The sequence below is a fragment of the Melanerpes formicivorus genome, unplaced genomic scaffold (genome assembly GCF_026170545.1).
Source record: "Melanerpes formicivorus ecotype bairdi unplaced genomic scaffold, bMelFor1.0.p_v2 SCAF_378, whole genome shotgun sequence".
NCBI classification, from domain to species: Eukaryota; Metazoa; Chordata; class Aves; order Piciformes; family Picidae; genus Melanerpes; species Melanerpes formicivorus.
In genome coordinates, this window is record NW_027142730.1 from 105,097 (window position 1) to 121,809 (window position 16,713).

Genomic DNA, 16,713 nt, shown 5'->3' on the forward strand with positions numbered 1-16,713 from the left:
GTCCCTTCCAACCCAAACCACTCAATGCTTCGATGGCTGCTAAGCAAACTCTGCCTCTGGTTCTGGAACTCTGTACATGAGAACTCTCCAAACTGCAGCTGCTGGAGCAGTTGGTTTGTTCCACACCCCTCAGCCTCCACTTCTCCATCCCACTCTTGACAGCAAATATCACAAACCACCTTGCCATCACCACTCAACATCAACCTGTACACACCACTTCCTTCACTTCTGTGTGACCAGCACCTTCCACTTTCTCTCCTGGGAGAGGAAGACACTGCCTAATGGAAGAGCTGCTCACCTGAGGCCGCCTTTAACCTTTGGTGTCCCTTCACACCCTTGCTTTATTGATAACTCTGTGGTTAGGAGGGAGCTTTTGGTGAAAAACTCCAGTTGTGTTCAATATCTTTATCAATGACCTGGCTGAGGGCACTGAGAGTATGCTCAGCAAGTGCCTGATGATACCAAACTGGGGGGTGCCTGACACCTGCCAGGCTGTGCTGCCTTCCAACCAGAGCTGGACAGGCTGAGAGCTGGCTGCAGGCAAACCTCAGGAAGGTCAATAAGGACAAGTGCAGGGTCCTGCATCTGGGGAGGAACAACAGCAGGCACCAGGACAGGGTAGAGGCTGCCCTGCTGGAGAGCAGCTCCATGGAGAAAGACCTTGCAGTGCTGGTGGGCAGCAAGTTCTGCATGGGACAGCAATGTGCCCTGGGAACCAAGAGAGCCAAGGGGATCCTGGGGGGCAGCAAGGAAAGTGTGGCCAGCAGGGCTGGGGAGGTTCTGCTCCCCCTCTGCTCTGCCCTGCTGAGACCACAGCTGCAATCCTGTGTCCAGTTCTGGGCTCCCCAGGTCAAGAGAGACAGAGACCTGCTGGAGAGAGTCCAAGGGAGAGCCAGGAGGATGCTTAGGGGACTTGAGCATCTGCCCTGTGAAGAGAGACTGAGAGCCCTGGGGCTGTTTAGTCTGGAGAAGAGAAGGCTGAGAGGGGATCTGATCAATGCCTATCAATAGCTGAGGGCTGGGGGTCAAGTGGAGGGGGCCAAGCTCTTGTGGGTGGTGCACAGCAATAAGCCAAGGAACAATGGAGCCAAACTGGAGCAGAGAAGGTTTCAGCTCAAGATGAGGAGAAACTTCTTTGGTGTGAGGGTGACAGAGGCCTGGAGCAGGCTGCCCAGAGAGGTTGTGGAGTCTCCTGCTCTGGAGCCTTTCCAACCCCCCCTGGATGCATTCCTGTGCAGACTCCCCTGGGTGACCCTTTGGCAGGGGGTTGGACTGCTTGATCTCGTGTGGTCCCTTCCAACCTGTAAGGTACTGTGGTACAGTGAAATGCATTCTGCTGCCTGCAGTGTATTTATTTTAGTGGAAGAAAGAACTCTGGAAGGTCAGAACTTTTTCATTTGCTAACCTTTGTGCTAACCTTTTCCTGATGAGGCACAGAAAAAAACAGATTTAGACTATTTTAGAGCTGTCAGTGACTTTGACTGCAAAAATCCAGATAGATTCCAATAGAGAGAGGAAGAACAGAAGAGTCACAGAAAACATCCAGAGGGAAGAGACCTCCGGGCTCCTCCAGTCCAACCTCAACCCAGCACTGCAGGCTCAGCACCAAGCCCTGTCTCTAAGCTCCAGCTCCACAGCTGCTGGAACACCCCCAGGGATGGGGACTCCAGCACTGCCCTGGGCAGACCATTCCAATGGCTGAGAGCCCTCTCTGGCAACAAATAGCTCCTAGCATCCAGCCTGAGCCTCCCCTGTTGTAGCTTGGGACCATTGCCTCTGCTGCTGTCCCTTGCCACCAAGGAGCAGAGGCTGTCCCCTCCTCACTCCAACCTCCCTTCAGGGAGCTGCAGAGAGCAAGGAGGTCTCCTCTCAGCCTCCTCTTCTCCAGCCTGAACACCCCCAGCTCCCTCAGCCCCTCCTCTAGCCCAGGGGCTCCAGGCCCTTCTCCAGCCTTGCTGCCCTGCTCTGGACAGGCTCCAGCCCCTCAATGTCCTTCCTGCAGGGAGGGCCCAGAGCTGAGCACAGCCCTCGAGGTGTGGCCTCCCCAGTGCTGAGCACAGGGGGATGGTCACCTCCTGTCCCTGCTGCCCACCCTGCTTCTGATGCAGGCCAGGATGCCATTGGCTTTCTTGGCCACCTGGGCACTGCTGGCTCATATTTAATCCACTCCCAACCAGCACCCCCAGGTCCCTCTCTGAGTCACAGCTTTTCAACCACACATCCCCAGGTCTGTAGCTCCCCATGGGGTTGCTGAGACCCAGGGGCAGGACCTAGCACATGGCCTTGCTGAATTTCATCCAATGAGCCTTGGCCCATGGGTCTCAGCTGCCCAGGTCCTGCTGCAGAGCCTCCCTAGCCCTTAGCAGATGGCCACAGCCACCCAGCTTGGTGCCATCTGCAGAGTTATTGAGGGGGCCTCAGTGTCCTCATCCACATTATTGATAAAGACATGAATGGGGACAGGCCCCAGTGCTGAACCCTGGGGGACACCACTCCTAAGGAGAGTCAGATCAGGCTGCAAGTGCAGCATCACACAAAGAACTTCTGAATTCATACCTGGAAGTGAGTAGCAGCATGTCACTTCACTCTTGCTAAAGGCAAGCAGAGACCAAAAGTCAACACCCCCCCAAAATGAGGCTGGTCTCAATTCATAGCTTACTTTATTTTAATCCCATTTTGCTGGCCTTTTGTGACTCCAGTTCCCCTGGAATTGCCTTTCCAAGCTTTTCTCTGCAGCTAGGAGCCCTGGAAAAAAATCACTTTACGATACAGAAGAGCAGAGAGACACTGAACAGCTCTGGGTGGTGGGAATGGAGTGGCAATATCCACAAGGCTGACAGCTGATAAAAGCAGGGTGCAGAGTGCTGCATCTGGATGGTGAGGAGCCTGTAGTGGTATCAGTTATGGAAGTAAGAGAGAGAGAAAACATATCAATGACTGATTTCTGCTCCCAGTGAAGGCTTGCTTCTTGGATTAGGTTTTTAGTGCTATGTTCCCTCGAGTTTTACAAGTTTCAGGCAATGGCTCATGGAAGGAGAGACCTATTGTGTGTCAGCTGCGCTCCCTCATCTGCTCACAGGCTGCTTTTGCTGTGCATGACTCTTCTCCCAGCACACTTTCAGCTCCTCTCCTGCAGGTGCACAGATCAGGGCTGACTCTCCAGAAAGCTGGGAGTGCTGTGAGCCTGCCCCACGTCCTGTGGCACACCCTGCACACTTCCATTGCTCAGAAGGCTGCTCTCAAGCACTGGTCCCCAAGAGAGCTCACAAGCAACAGCCACATTGATCTCTGATGGTCAGACAAACTTCTTCCCATTTGGCATTCCAGGCTGCACTCTAGGTTCTTGCAGGAGGGAAGGAACAGGTGCTAGGGGTAGCAGAAAGGCTCAGTCAGAGTAGATACAGTGAGAAAAATGCCCAGGTGTGCAGAAGGCTTCTCTCATTCCATGGAGCTCATGCTGAACACAAAGCAACCCAGTCAATGCCCTCTTTACCTAGACAACCACTCTTAAAGAGTATATATAAGAGAGGGGACTCAGGGGTGACCTTATTGCTCTTTACAACTCCCTGAAGGGAGGTTGTAGACAGGCAGAGGTTGGTCTCTTCTCCCAGGCAACCAGCACCAGAACAAGAGGACACAGTCTCAGGCTGCACCAGGGGAGGTTTAGGCTGGAGGTTAGGAGGAAGTTCTACACAGAGAGAGTGATTGCCCATTGGAATGTGCTGCCCAGGGAGGTGGTGGAGTCACCATCCCTGGAGGTGTTGAGGAGGAGACTTGATAGGGTGCTTGGTGCCATGGGTTAGTTGATTAGGTGGTGTTGGATGATAGGTTGGACATGATGATTTTGAAGGTCTCTTCCAACCTGGTCTGGTCTATTCTATTCTATTCTATTCCATTCCATTCCATTCCATTCCATTCCATTCCATTCCATTCCATTCTATTCTATCTGAAGAAATTAACACAGGTGGCCAAGAAGGTCAGCAGAACCCTGGCCTGCACCAGTGACAGTGTGGCCAGCAGGACCAAGGCAGTGTCCCTGCACTCAGCACTGCTGAGGGCCACACCTGTAGTGCTGGGTTCAGTTCTGGGGCCCTCACTCCAAGAAGGACATTAAGGGGCTGGAGCAGGTCCAGAGGGATTGGAGAACAGGGCTGGGGAGGAGGGGCTGAGGGAGCTGGAGATGTTTAGTCTGGAGAAGAGGCTGAAGGGAGAGCTCATTGCTCTCCACAGCTCCCTACAAGGTGGCTGGAGATAGGTGGGGGTTGGTCTCTTCTCCCCAGCAACTAGCAATGGGAGGAGAGGAACCAGCACCAGGAGAGGTTTATGTTGGACATCAGAAGAAACTTCTTCACTGAAAGGGTTCTCAAAGCCTGGCACAGGCTGTCCAGGGAAGTGGTTGAATTCCCATCCCTGGGAGTGTTTGAAAGAGTTAGACATCTGCTGAGGGACATGATTTAGCCTCAGCCTTGGATGAGTTTGGTAATGGTTGGACTTGATGGTCTCTCAGGCCTTTTCCAACCAAACCCCCTCTATGATCCTATGACTCTGTGATCAGCTCCACCAAAAAATAGCCTAATTTCATCCCAGCTCACCTGGCAGTGCAAGGTGTGTTAGTACCTAACATGAACACCAGCTGAAATTAGTGAGGATCCAACCCAGCCCTGGGCTGTGCATTTCCTCTAGACTGAAGAATTGAGTTCTTTACACCACATCCTTCTTTTTCACAGCCAGAGCCAACCAGCACTGCCAGAGCTGCACAAGCTACAAGCTCAATTTTAAGAGCAGCTATTTTCCTCTAAACGTGGAGTGCCTGACCAAGGCCAGTAGATATTTTTCTCTTTCCTTTTCACAGAGTGCCAGGGGCTGGGAGGGAGCTCCAAAGCTCATCCAGGCCAACCCCCCTGCCAGAGCAGGAGCACCCAGAGCAGCTCACACAGCAACACAGCCAGGCAGGTCTTGAATAGCTCCACAGAGGGAGACTCCACAGCCCCCCTGGGCAGCCTGCTCCAGGCTTCTCTCACCCTCACAGGGGAAAAATTCTTCCTCCTCTTTCCATGGCACTTCCTCTGCCTCAGCTTCCACCACTGCCACTTGTGCTGGCATTGGGCATCCCCCAGCAGAGCCTGGCTCCAGCCTCAGGGCACTGCCCCTGCACAGCTTTAGCACCAGCAAGGAGCTCACCCTCAGGCTCCTCCTCTGCAAGCTCCAGAGCCCTCAGCTGCCTCAGGGTCACCTCATGAGGAAGATCTTCCACTGCCTGCAGCATCTTTGTGCCTCTGGGCTGGACTCTCTCAAGCATTTCCCTGAGGTCCCTCTTGAACTGAGGGGCCCAGAACTGGACACAAGATTCCAGATGTGGCCTCAGCAGGGCAGAGCAGAGGGGGAGGAAATGCTCTCTTGACCTACTCACCACAGCCCTTCTAACCCACCCCAGGATGCCCTTGGCCTTCTTGGCCACCAGAGCACATTGCTGGCTCATGGTCATCCTCCCATCCAGCAGCACCCCCAGGTCCTTTTCCCTTTCTCTGCTCTCCAGCAGCTCAGTCCCCAACCTCTCCTGCTCCCTGGGGTTGTATAGTTTGCTTTGGTCCAACTCTGTTTGTTCTGCCTGCAGGCTGCATAACTTCCAGCAGGTGAATATGAAATATTGCAAAGCAATAAATCTTTTCCCTTGTTTAACTTAAACATTGCCACTGCAATTGTCCCATTCAGATTTTTCCTTCCCCTGTCAACCAAAGTTGCCTTGGTAGTTGCAGCAGTGCAAGGAAGAATTTGACCCCCACCTCCTGTGCCTGTCATTCTTCAGAAGTTAAAAGAAATCTCACAACACAATAAAGATTTCTCAGGTTTAGTGAAATAGATCTGGACATGCTGAGAGCTGGCTGCAGCTCATGGAGGTCAACAAGGACAAGGGCAGAGTCCTGCCTCTGGGGAGGAACAACAGCAGGCACCAGGACAGGGTAGAGGCTGCCCTGCTGGAGAGCAGCTCCATGGAGAAAGACCTTGGAGTGCTGGTGGGCAGCAAGTTCTGCATGGGACAGCAATGTGGCCAAGAGAGCCAATGGGGTCCTGGGGTGCAGCAAGGAAAGTGTGGCCAGCAGGGCTGGGGAGGTTCTGCTCCCCCTCTGCACTGCCCTGCCCTGCTCAGACCACAGCTGCAATCCTGTGTCCAGTTCTGGGCTCCCCAGGTCAAGAGAAAGAGACCTGCTGGGGAGAGTCCAAGGGAGAGCCAGGAGGATGCTTAGGGGACTTGAGCATCTGTCCTGTGAAGAGAGACTGAGAGCCCTGGGGCTGTTTAGTCTGGAGAGGAGAAGGCTGAGAGGGATCTGATCAATGTCTCTCAAGAGCTGAGGGCTGGGGGTCAAGTGGAGGGGGCCAAGCTCTTGTGGGTGGTGCACAGCAATGAGCAAAGGAACAATGGAGCCAAACTGGAACAGAGAAGGTTTCAGCTGAACTTAAGGTGTGAGGGTGAGAGAGGCCTGGAGCGGGCTGCCCAGAGAGGTTGTAGACACATGCAAACCCCACCTGGATGCACTCCTGTAGGGACTCCCCTGGTTGCTCCTGCTCTAGTAGGGGGCTTGGACTGGATGATCTCTGGAGGTCCATTCCAACCTCCAATTTTCTGTGATTCAGTAATATCATCATTGGTGCCTCTGTGATCCTGTTGGGAAACGACTGCAATGTTCTGCTTGGCTTTATAGCCTGCCAAACACTGTGCATGCTGCAGAGGTTATCATTTGCCAGGAGCAAACACATTCTTGCTGCTTTCCCAGGCTTCCACCCTAGCACAAAACTAAGAGCACCTGGTCTGTACAGCTTATCATTCCAGGCTGCTCATTCAAGAGTTGCACAGCAGAGCTGCTCCAGCACCAGGCAAAAGCAATGTTTAGCACACAGAGGGGACAACAGTATCATAGTATCAGTCAGGGCTGGAAGGGACCACAAGGATCATCTAGTTCCAACCCCCCTGCCATGGGCAGGGACACCCCACACTACATCAGCCTGGCCACAGCCTCAGCCAGCCGGGGCTTAAACACCTCCAGGGACAGGGCCCCAACCACCTCCCTGGACAACCCATTCCAGGGCTTCACCACTCTCATGGGGAAGAACTTCCTCCTCACCCCCAGCCTCAATCTCCCCACCTCCAGCTTCATTCCATTCCCCCTAGTCCTAGCACTCCCTGATATCCTGAGCAGTCCCTCCCCAGCCTTCCTGTCGCCCCCTTCAGATCCTGGAAGGCCACAATGAGGTCACCTGGGAGCCTTCTCTTCTCCAGACTGAACAGCCCCAGCTCCTTCAGTCTGTCCTCACAGGAGAGGTGCTCCAGCCCTCTGCTCATCCTCCTGGCCCTTCTCTGGACACCTTCCAGCACCTCCAGATCCCTCTTGGAATAGGGGCTCCAGAACTGGACCCGAGAGTCGTTCACCATTGGGATGTGCTGCCCAGGGAGGTGGTGGAGTCCCCATCCCTGGAGGTGTTCAAGAGGGGATTGGATGTGGCACTTGGTGCCATGGTCTAGTCATGAGGTCTGTAGTGACAGGTTGGACTTGATCTTTGAGGTCTCTTCCAACCTTAGTGAGACTGTGAGACTGTGATACTGTGCTGCTCACCAGGAACCTTTTCAGAGAATGCCCTGAAGCTGCTGTGGGATTCCACAGACGAGCTCCTGCTCTGACCTGCTCTGGAGCTGTACAGCCTACCATAACCTCTGGTGCCCTCTCCTCCAACTTGCTGAGCGCTTCAGTAGACTGCTGGGTGTGTTTTTAACCTGGGCAAATGTTCTGTAACTCCTCTTTATCACACCCCTCCCCCAGAAGCTGTGTTACTGCTTGTGCCACTGCAAGATTGAAGTTATAAAAGACAAACCCAGCTCATGGGAGTGCACTGGGAATGAGGACCCTGACATTTGTGTCCTCTTTTGGATAGAATGGGCTCAGACCAAGCACCCTGATTGATATTGCTGTCACTGGAAGCAGTGTTTGGTTCAGCAAGCCTGGGCAGCACTGACTTGAGGCATGTGTCAGCACTGATGGCTGCAGCCTCAGCAGACAAATCCAAGCCTGGAGAGGCAAGTGGCTAGGGGAAAAAACAGGCATGTAGAGCAAAATGCTCCACTTCCACTCTCTGTCTCACTCTTGTGTCTTTCAGCAGGGAGAAATAAGCCTGCAGGGATGGAATATGAACACCATCTTCATGGGAACTATCAGAAGGAAATCCCAGAGATGCAGGACAATATTGGAGACCAAATTCCACGTCAGGACCTGTTCTGAGTGCTGTGCACACAACACCATTGGCATTATTGCCTTGGTCCTATCCACACACTGAAGTGACAAAATTAATAGTCACAGTCCCCAAGCCAAGGCCCAGTTCACAGTTCAGTGACAGCATCATAGACTGGCAGCTTGGAAGGGACCCCTAGGGTCACCTGCTCCAAGCTTTCTAGCTGAAATGAGCTGGCCCAGCACCCTCTCAAGCTGAGTCTTTGAACTGCCTAATGGAGGGGACTCCACTGCTGCCCTTGGGAGAGGATTCCAATGTCTGACTGTTCTCATGGGAAACATTTTCTTCTGGAGTGCAACTGGAATCTCCCCAGCAGCCACTTGTCCCCATCACCCCTTGTCTTCTCCATGGGACTGCTTGGAAAAAGGGAGTCTCCATCCTCCTGGTAGCCAACCTTCATGTCCTGGTCCAGGGTAAAAAAGTCTGCTTTAAGCCTTCACACTATCACAGTATCACCAAGGTTGGAAGAGACCTCAAAGATCATCAAGTCCAACCTGTCACCACAGACCTCATGACTAGACCATGGCACCAAGTGCCACATCCAATCCCCTCTGGAACACCTCCAGGGATGGGGACTCCACCACCTCCCTGGGCAGCACATCCCAATGGTGAATGACTCTCTCAGGGAAGAACTTTCTCCTCACCTCCAGCCTAAACCTCTCCTGGCACAGCCTGAGATGGTGTCCTCTTGTTCGGGTGCTGGTTGCCTGGGAGAAGAGACCAACCTCTGCCTGTCCACAACCTCCCTTCAGAGAGTTGTAGAGAGCAATGAGGTCTCCCCTGAGCCTCCTCTTCTCCAGGCTAAGCAACCCCAGCTCCCTCAGCCTCTCCCAACACAGTCACAGGCCAAAGGAACACAAGCACAAACTCTAAAAGGCACACACCTCCATCCCTGCCAAGGCATTGCAGGACCCATGAGGAGGTGTTTCAAGGCTGTGACATGCCTGAGTTGCTGTTTTTGTTCTGTGCAAGAGGGAAAATTGTTTTTCATGTCCTTTCTCACTGTATCTATTAAACAAACAGGAGAGAGTGGGATGGAGCAGGGGAAACAGAGGAAGCTGAAGCAGGGCCCCACTCCTCAGGAATGGATTTTGATTGAGAGTTCATTTGTGAATCACTCAGGTCAAAGCTGGAGAATGTAATGAAACCACAATTACCTTCTTCTGCTCAGAACCTGTTCCTCTGCACTCCTCCAAGGAGCTGCTTCTACCCTTGATAGAATGTCAGGGTAGAGGCTGCCCATGAAACCAATTCCACTCATATGAATTTCAACTACCACTACCTCCTGCAGGGACCTACAGCTGATGTCCCTAGAAATATCTTCTTTATTGCTCTTTTTAATGAAGTTTAAGAGCACTTTTGCTCTCCAGTTCCCAGTGCTGCTCAAAGCAGGATATACCTGGATGCAGTCTACTTTGCCTCCAAAAAGCAGAAGATTTTCAAGTTAGCAATCAGGTCCTGCAAGGCCTTTTAGGGGAGGGAATGGGAAAGAGAGAAAATGGCTACTGCATGCAGTAGCTTGGGCTTCCTCCTGTTCTCCACTTTCTTCCTATTCTGGAAAAGGATCACAGAACCACAGAATTTCAGGGGCTGGGAGGGAGCTCCAAAGCTCATCCAGTCCAAGCCCCAGTGCCAGAGCAGGAGCACCCAGAGCAGCTCACACAGCAACACAGCCAGGCAGGTCTTGAATAGCTCCACAGAGGGAGACTCCACAACCCCCCTGGGCAGCCTGCTCCAGGCTTCTCTCACCCTCACAGGGGAAAAATTCTTCCTCCTCTTTCCATGGCACTTCCTCTGCCTCAGCTTCCACCACTGCCCCTTGTGCTGGCATTGGGCATCCCCCAGCAGAGCCTGGCTCCAGCCTCTGGGCACTGCCCCTGCACAGCTTTAGCACCAGCAAGGAGCTCACCCTCAGGCTCCTCCTCTGCAAGCTCCAGAGCCCTCAGCTGCCTCAGGCTCTGCTCCTAAGGAAGATCTTCCACTGCCTGCAGCATCTTTGTGCCTCTGTGCTGGACTCTCTCAGGCATTTTCCTGAGGTCCCTCTTGAACTGAGGGGCCCAGAACTGGACACAAGATTCCAGATGTGGCCTCAGCAGGGCAGAGCAGAGGGGGAGGAGAACCTCTCTCCACCTACTCACCACAGCCCTTCTAACCCACCCCAGGATGCCATTGGCCTTCTTGGCCACCAGAGCACATTGCTGGCTCATGCTCAACCTCCCATCCACCAGCACCCCCAGGTCCTTTTCCCCTTCCCTGCTCTCCAGCAGCTCAGTCCCCAACCTCTCCTGCTCCCTGGGGTTGTTCTTTCCCAGGTGCAAGACTCTCCCCTTGCCCTTGTTGAATTCCATTCCATTTCTCCCTGCCCAGCTCTCAGCCTGTCCAGGTCTTGCTGCATGGCAGCACAACCCTCCTGTGTCAGCCACTCCTCCCAGCTTGGTGCCATCAGCAACCTTGCTGGCAGTGCCCTCTGTGCCCTCATCCAGGTCATTGATGAATACATTGAACAGCTCTGGTTCCAGGACTGACCTCTGAAGGACTCTACCAGACACGTCTCTCCTTCAACCAGTTCACAATCCATGAAGTGAGGAAATTGTGTTCTGTGATGGCTTCACACCTCTTCAGAGTTCAAAGAGTCTGCTGCCTTTGCCTCCAAGTACATGCAGAGATTTTGTTTTGTCATGATGGTTTATTTCCCCTTTTCTTTTACAGTTGACATAATTCATGCAGCCTGGACACAGGATAGCCACACAGCTAATGGGGGATGAGATGTAAGGCATGCAGGGCAGAGCTTGGAGAGGTCTGACAGAAGTGCCAGCAAACCTCTCTAGGTTATAGTAGTTTGCTTTAGTTTATAGGCTGAGAGGTGGATTCTCCTCCTGCCAAAGATGACCTTGGCAAAGGCAACAAGGGACTAGGTGCAGAAGATGCTTTTGGCTGTGAACAAACTAATTCAGGAGTCAGGAATACATGGAGCATGAAAAATCACCCAACAGGAGAGTGGACAGGAATCTGCACTGCCCACCCCCTGCACAGAAACCTCCCTGGGTGGCAATGAGCCAAGCTGTCAGCCCCTGGCTTGGACAGCAGCACTCTGTGCTGGGTGAGGAACTGGCTGGAGGCTGAGCCCAGAGAGTGGTGGTGAATGGTGCCACAGCCAGCTGGCAGCCAGGCACCAGTGGTGTGCCCCAGGGAGCAGTGCTGGGCCCTGTGCTCTTTAACATCTTCATTGATGATCTGGATGAGGGCATTGAGTCAGTCATCAGCAAATGTACAGATGACAGCAAGCTGGGGGCAGGAGTTGATCTGCTGGAGGGTTGGAGAGGCTCTGCAGGGGGACCTCGACAGGCTGGACAGATGGGCAGAGGCCAAGGGCAGGAGATTGAACACATCCAAGTGCCAGGTTCTGCACATTGGCCACAGCAACCCCAGGCAGTGCTACAGGCTGGGGTCAGAGTGGCTGAGAGCAGCCAGGCAGAGAGGGACCTGGGGGTGCTGGTTGATAGTAGGCTGAACATGAGCCAGCAGTGTGCCATGGCAGCCAGGAGGGCCAATGGCATCCTGGCCTGCATCAGGAACAGTGTGGCCAGCAGGAGCAGGGAGGTCATTCTGCCCCTGTACACTGCACTGGTTAGGCCATATCTTGAGTCCTGTGTCCAGTTCTGGGCCCCTCAGTTTAGGAAGGAGGTTGACTTGCTGGAAGGTGTCCAGGGAAGGGCAACAAAGTTGGTGAGGGACTTGGAACACAGCCCTGTGAGGAGAGGCTGAGGGAGCTGGGGTTGCTTAGCCTGGAGAAGAGGAGGCTCAGGGGAGACCTCATTGCTCTCTCCAACTCCCTGAAGGGAGGTTGTAGCCAGGCAGAGGTTGGTCTCTTCTTCCAGGCACCAGCAACAGAACAAGAGGACACAGTCTCAAGCTGTGCCAGGGGAGGTTTAGGTTGGATGTTAGGAAGAAGTTCTATACAGAGAGAGTGATTGCCCATTGGAATGGGCTGGCCGGGGAGGTGATGGAGTCACCATCACTGGAGGTGTTTAAGAGGAGACTTGAGAGGGTGCTTGGTTACATGGTTTAGTTGATTAGGTGGTGTTGGATGATAGGTTGGACTTCATGGTCTTGAAGGTCTCTTCCAACCTGTTCTATTCTATTCTATTCTATTCTATTCTATTCTATTCTATTCTATTCTATTCTATTCTATTCTATTCTATTCCATTCTATCCTGCAAATACTCCATGAGGTGTTTAGGATCTGGATCAAGCCCAGAGGGTCCAGCTGTTCCTCACACTTCCTTTGGGTTACCATCTCTGTGATTTCTGTTGTGATGTTTGAGGAGGAAAGAAGAACAAAAAACAATGGAGGAAAAGAAGTGACTGGAGCAAACAGTGTGGCTTGGCAGGGTGAAGGAGCTGAGGCTCTGCCTGCATTGTCCACTTGCCCACTCCTCAGGGCACACTTTAAGCCCGTGAGCACTCAGGACTTGCATTCTTGGTAGGGCCAGCAACTCCTGGCAGGCCAAACTGACTCATGAGTGACAGGGCTCAGGTGTGAACACCTCCTGACTCTTAAATCTGGGGTGAGACCACACCGTGAGCACTGGGTTCAGTTCTGGGCCCCTTGCTCCAAGAATAACATTGAGATGCCAGAGAAGGACTAGAGAAGGGCAACATCAGCTGGTGAGGGAGCAAGGCTGGTGAGGCAGCTGAGGGAGCTGGGGATGTTTAGTCTGGAGGAGGGGAGGCTGAGAGGAGACCTCATTGCATCTACACAGGTGAGAACATTAATAGATGAGAGGCAAGCAACTGATGTCGTTTACTTGGAGCTGAGCAAAGCCTTTGACACTGTCCCGCACCACATCCTGGTCTCCAGGCTGGTGACACATGGGTGTGATGGGTGACCACTAGATGGATAAGGAACTGGCTTGATGGCTGCACCCAAAGAGTGGCTGTCCATGGCTCCATGGCCCAGTGGAGGCCAGGGACAAGCAGAGTCCCTCAGGGATCAGTCCTGGCACCAGCCTTGTTCAACATCTCTGTGGGTGCCAGGGACAGTGGCACTGAGTGCACCCTCAGCAAGTTTGCTGATGACACCAAGCTGTGTGGTGCAGCAGACAGCTGGAGGGAAGGGAGGCCATCCAGAGGGACCTGGACAGGCTGGAGAGGTGGGCACAAGCCAACCTCAGGAGGTTCAGCAAGACCAAGGGCAGGGTCCTGCAGCTGGGTCGAGGCAATGCCAGGCACAAATCCAGGCTGGGCACGGACTGGCTGGAAAGCAGCCCTGAGGAGAGAGACTTGGGGGTGCTGGGGGAGGAGAAGCTCACCAGGAGCTCTCAGTGTGCACTTGCAGCCCACAAAGCCAATCAGATCCTGGGCTGCATCAGGAGAAGTGTGGCCAGCAGGGCAAGGGAGGAGATTCTCCCCCTCTGCTCAGCCCTGGTGAGACCCCACCTGGAGTACTGCCTCCAGTTCTGGAGCCCCTATTGCAAGAGGGATGTGGAGGTGCTGGAAGGTGTCCAGAGAAGGGCCAGGAGGATGAGCAGAGGGCTGGAGCTGCTCTGCTGTGAGGACAGACTGAAGGAGTTGGGGCTCTTCAGTCTGGAGAAGAGAAGGCTCCCAGGTGACCTCATTGTGGCCTTGTGGCATCTGAAGGGGGCTCCAAGAAGGCTGTGGAGGGACTGCTCAGGATCTCAGGCAGTGCTAGGACTAGGGGGAATGGAATGAAGCTGGAGGTGGGGAGATTGAGGCTGGAGGTGAGGAGGAAGTTCTTCCCCATGAGAGTGGTGAAGCCCTGGAATGGGTTGTGCAGGGAGGTGGTTGGGGCCCTGTCCCTGGAGGTGTTTAAGGCCAGGCTGGCTGAGGCTGTGGCCAGGCTGATGTAGTGTGGGGTGTCCCTGCCCATGGCAGGGGGGTTGGAACTAGATGATCCTTGTGGTCCCTTCCAACCCTGACTGATAACTATGAGACTATGATACTATGAATTCCATGAAAAGTGGTTGGAGTGATGTGGAGGTTGGCCTCTTCTCCCTAGTAACGAAGGACAGGATGAGAGAAAATGGCCTCAAATTGCACCATGTTATGTTGGACATAAAAAGAAAATTCCTCACTGGAAGGGGTCTCAAAGACTTGACCAGGCTCCCCAGGGAGGTGGTTGAAGCCCCATCTCTGGAAGCACTGAAGAGAGGCAGAGATGTGGTGCTGAGGGATGTGGTTTAGCACCAGCCTTAGCTACAGAATGGTTGGACTGAATGATCTGAAAGGGCTATTCCAGCTAAAACAATTCTATGATTCTCCACTTTGCTGAGACCACAGCTGGAGCTCTGTGTCCAATTCTGGAGCCTCTGTGCCAGGAAGGATCTGGAGGTGTTGGAAGGTGTCCAGAGAAGGGCCATGAGGAGGAGCAGAGGGCTGGAGATGGTCTGCTATGGAGACAGACTGAGAGAGTTGGGGCTGTTCAGTCTGGAGAGGAGAAGGCTCTGAGGAGACCTCATTGTGGCCTTGCAGGTTCTGCAGGGGGCTCCAAGCAAGCTGGGGAGGGACTTTTGTGGGTGTCAGGGTGTGGTGGGTTAACAGCTTTTTCTGAAAACAAAAGAAGAAAGCAGGGGGAGGGCTTGCAGGTACTTTACACTCCCTGAAGGACATTTCTCCTGGGAAAGCTGAGTCTGTTCCACTCCCCCCTCCCTGCCCAGCCAGGGTATAAAAAGAAGGACATCACTGCTCATTGCAGGCTTGAACCCACAATCTCAACACTCATGCCCTACCAACTGAGCCACGTGGTCCTCCCTTTTCCTTTTCCCTGCTGCCTCTGCACCTCCTCAGAGAAAGACTGGCTTTGTATTATTCTTTTCTGTCCCCCTCCCATCCATTCTTGTTCCTTGCCCTTGTGAACATTTTTTCTCCCTGTTATTGTCATATATATATATATATAATTTGAAGAAAAAAATTATTCGCCTCTCTACTTCCAAGCTGACTCCAGATTGTTGTTTAGTGGATTTGCTCCTTACCCTTTTTCTTCCCCTCTCACTGTTTGGAGGGAGCAGGGGGGTGGGGTGGGGGGGGGGGGTGTGTTGGGGGGGGGGAAGAGATTCTCAGCCTTTTCCCCATTTGAGCTTTTAACTCTCAGTTAAGGCTCAAACCACTACAATTTTTGGTGCCCAACATGCTGGGCAGGGAGGGGGGGAGTGGAACAGACTCAGCTTTCCCAGGGGGAAACGCCCTTCAGGGAGTGTAAAGTACCTGCAAGCCCTCCCCCCTGCTTTCTTCTTTTGTTTTCAGGAGAAGGTGTTAACCCACCACAATTGGTGCCCTGACCGGGACTCGAACCCGGGCCGCGGCGGTGAGAGCGCCGAATCCTAACCACTAGACCACCAGGGAGGATTGAATCAGACAATGGAACCCACTTCAGGAACCATCTCATAAGGGACTGGGCAAAGGAACATGGGATTGAGTGGATTTACCACATCCCATACCATGCACCAGCTGCAGGGGTGGGGAAGAGATTCTCAGCCTTTTCCCCATTTGAGCTTTTAACTCGGGAGGGATAGGACTGGGGGGGATGGAGCAAAACTAGAAATGGGGAGATTGAGATTGGCTGTGAGGAAGTTGTTGCCCATGAAGGTGGTGAGAGCCTGGCACAGGTTGCCCAGGGAGGTGGTGGCAGCCTCCTGCCTGGAGGTGTTTGCAGCCAGGCTGGATGTGGCTGTGAGCAACCTGCTGTGGTGTGAGGTGTCCCTGGCCATGGCAGGGGGGTTGGGACTTGTGGGATGATCCTTGAGGTCCCTTCCAATCCTGACAGCTCTGTGGTTCTATGATTCTGTGACTATTAACAAGAGCCTGACACCATCTGCAAATGTTTGCACATCACTGAGTGTTGTCTCCTTGGAACAAGGCCCAGAATTCTGTTAGCATTTTTTAAATCCCTGAAGAGCAAGGCCCCTGTCCAACAATGTGCTCCTCAGGGCTGAACAAAGGCAAAGAACAAAGAGTAGGAAAATACATGAGAAAAACAACTAAAGCCCTCCCCCCAGATCTGTTGCTCTGTTTGGCAGGTGGGAGGGCACTCTGCCTGCCAGGGCCAGCTCCAGGTTTTCCCAGAGTCAGAAAAGATGCTCTTTGAGTTCAGGGGCCAGCAGGCCTTGTTCCTTGTCTATTGTTTCCCCTCTCCTTTTGCAGCAATGCTTTTGGCAGCTGGAAATGCCTTCAGCCAAAGCCAGGTGCAGGCACTGGCAGGTTCCCCCTCCACTATAAAGGGATTGACTCAGATGTTCTTTCCACCTGTGAGCTGGATGCCCAGTTTAGCCAGCTCATATGAATTCAATTATTATGCTCTATTGCAAAAAGCTGAAACAACTTCAGGCTGCTCCTGTTCAAACCAAACCAAACCAGACCAGAAAAGCCCCAAAGAAAGAGCTCCACCACCACTGCAATCTCTCCCTGTTTGCAGGGG

General features: G+C 53.3%; 1 non-coding gene across 1 annotated transcript; it reads right to left on the minus strand.

The window, feature by feature from the left end:
* Nucleotides 1-15,569: 15,569 nt before the first annotated feature.
* Nucleotides 15,570-15,641, minus strand: TRNAE-CUC (transfer RNA glutamic acid (anticodon CUC)). Its single transcript has one exon. It is a non-coding gene; the product is annotated as a tRNA-Glu (tRNA).
* Between the last annotated feature and the right edge of the window lie 1,072 nt (nt 15,642-16,713).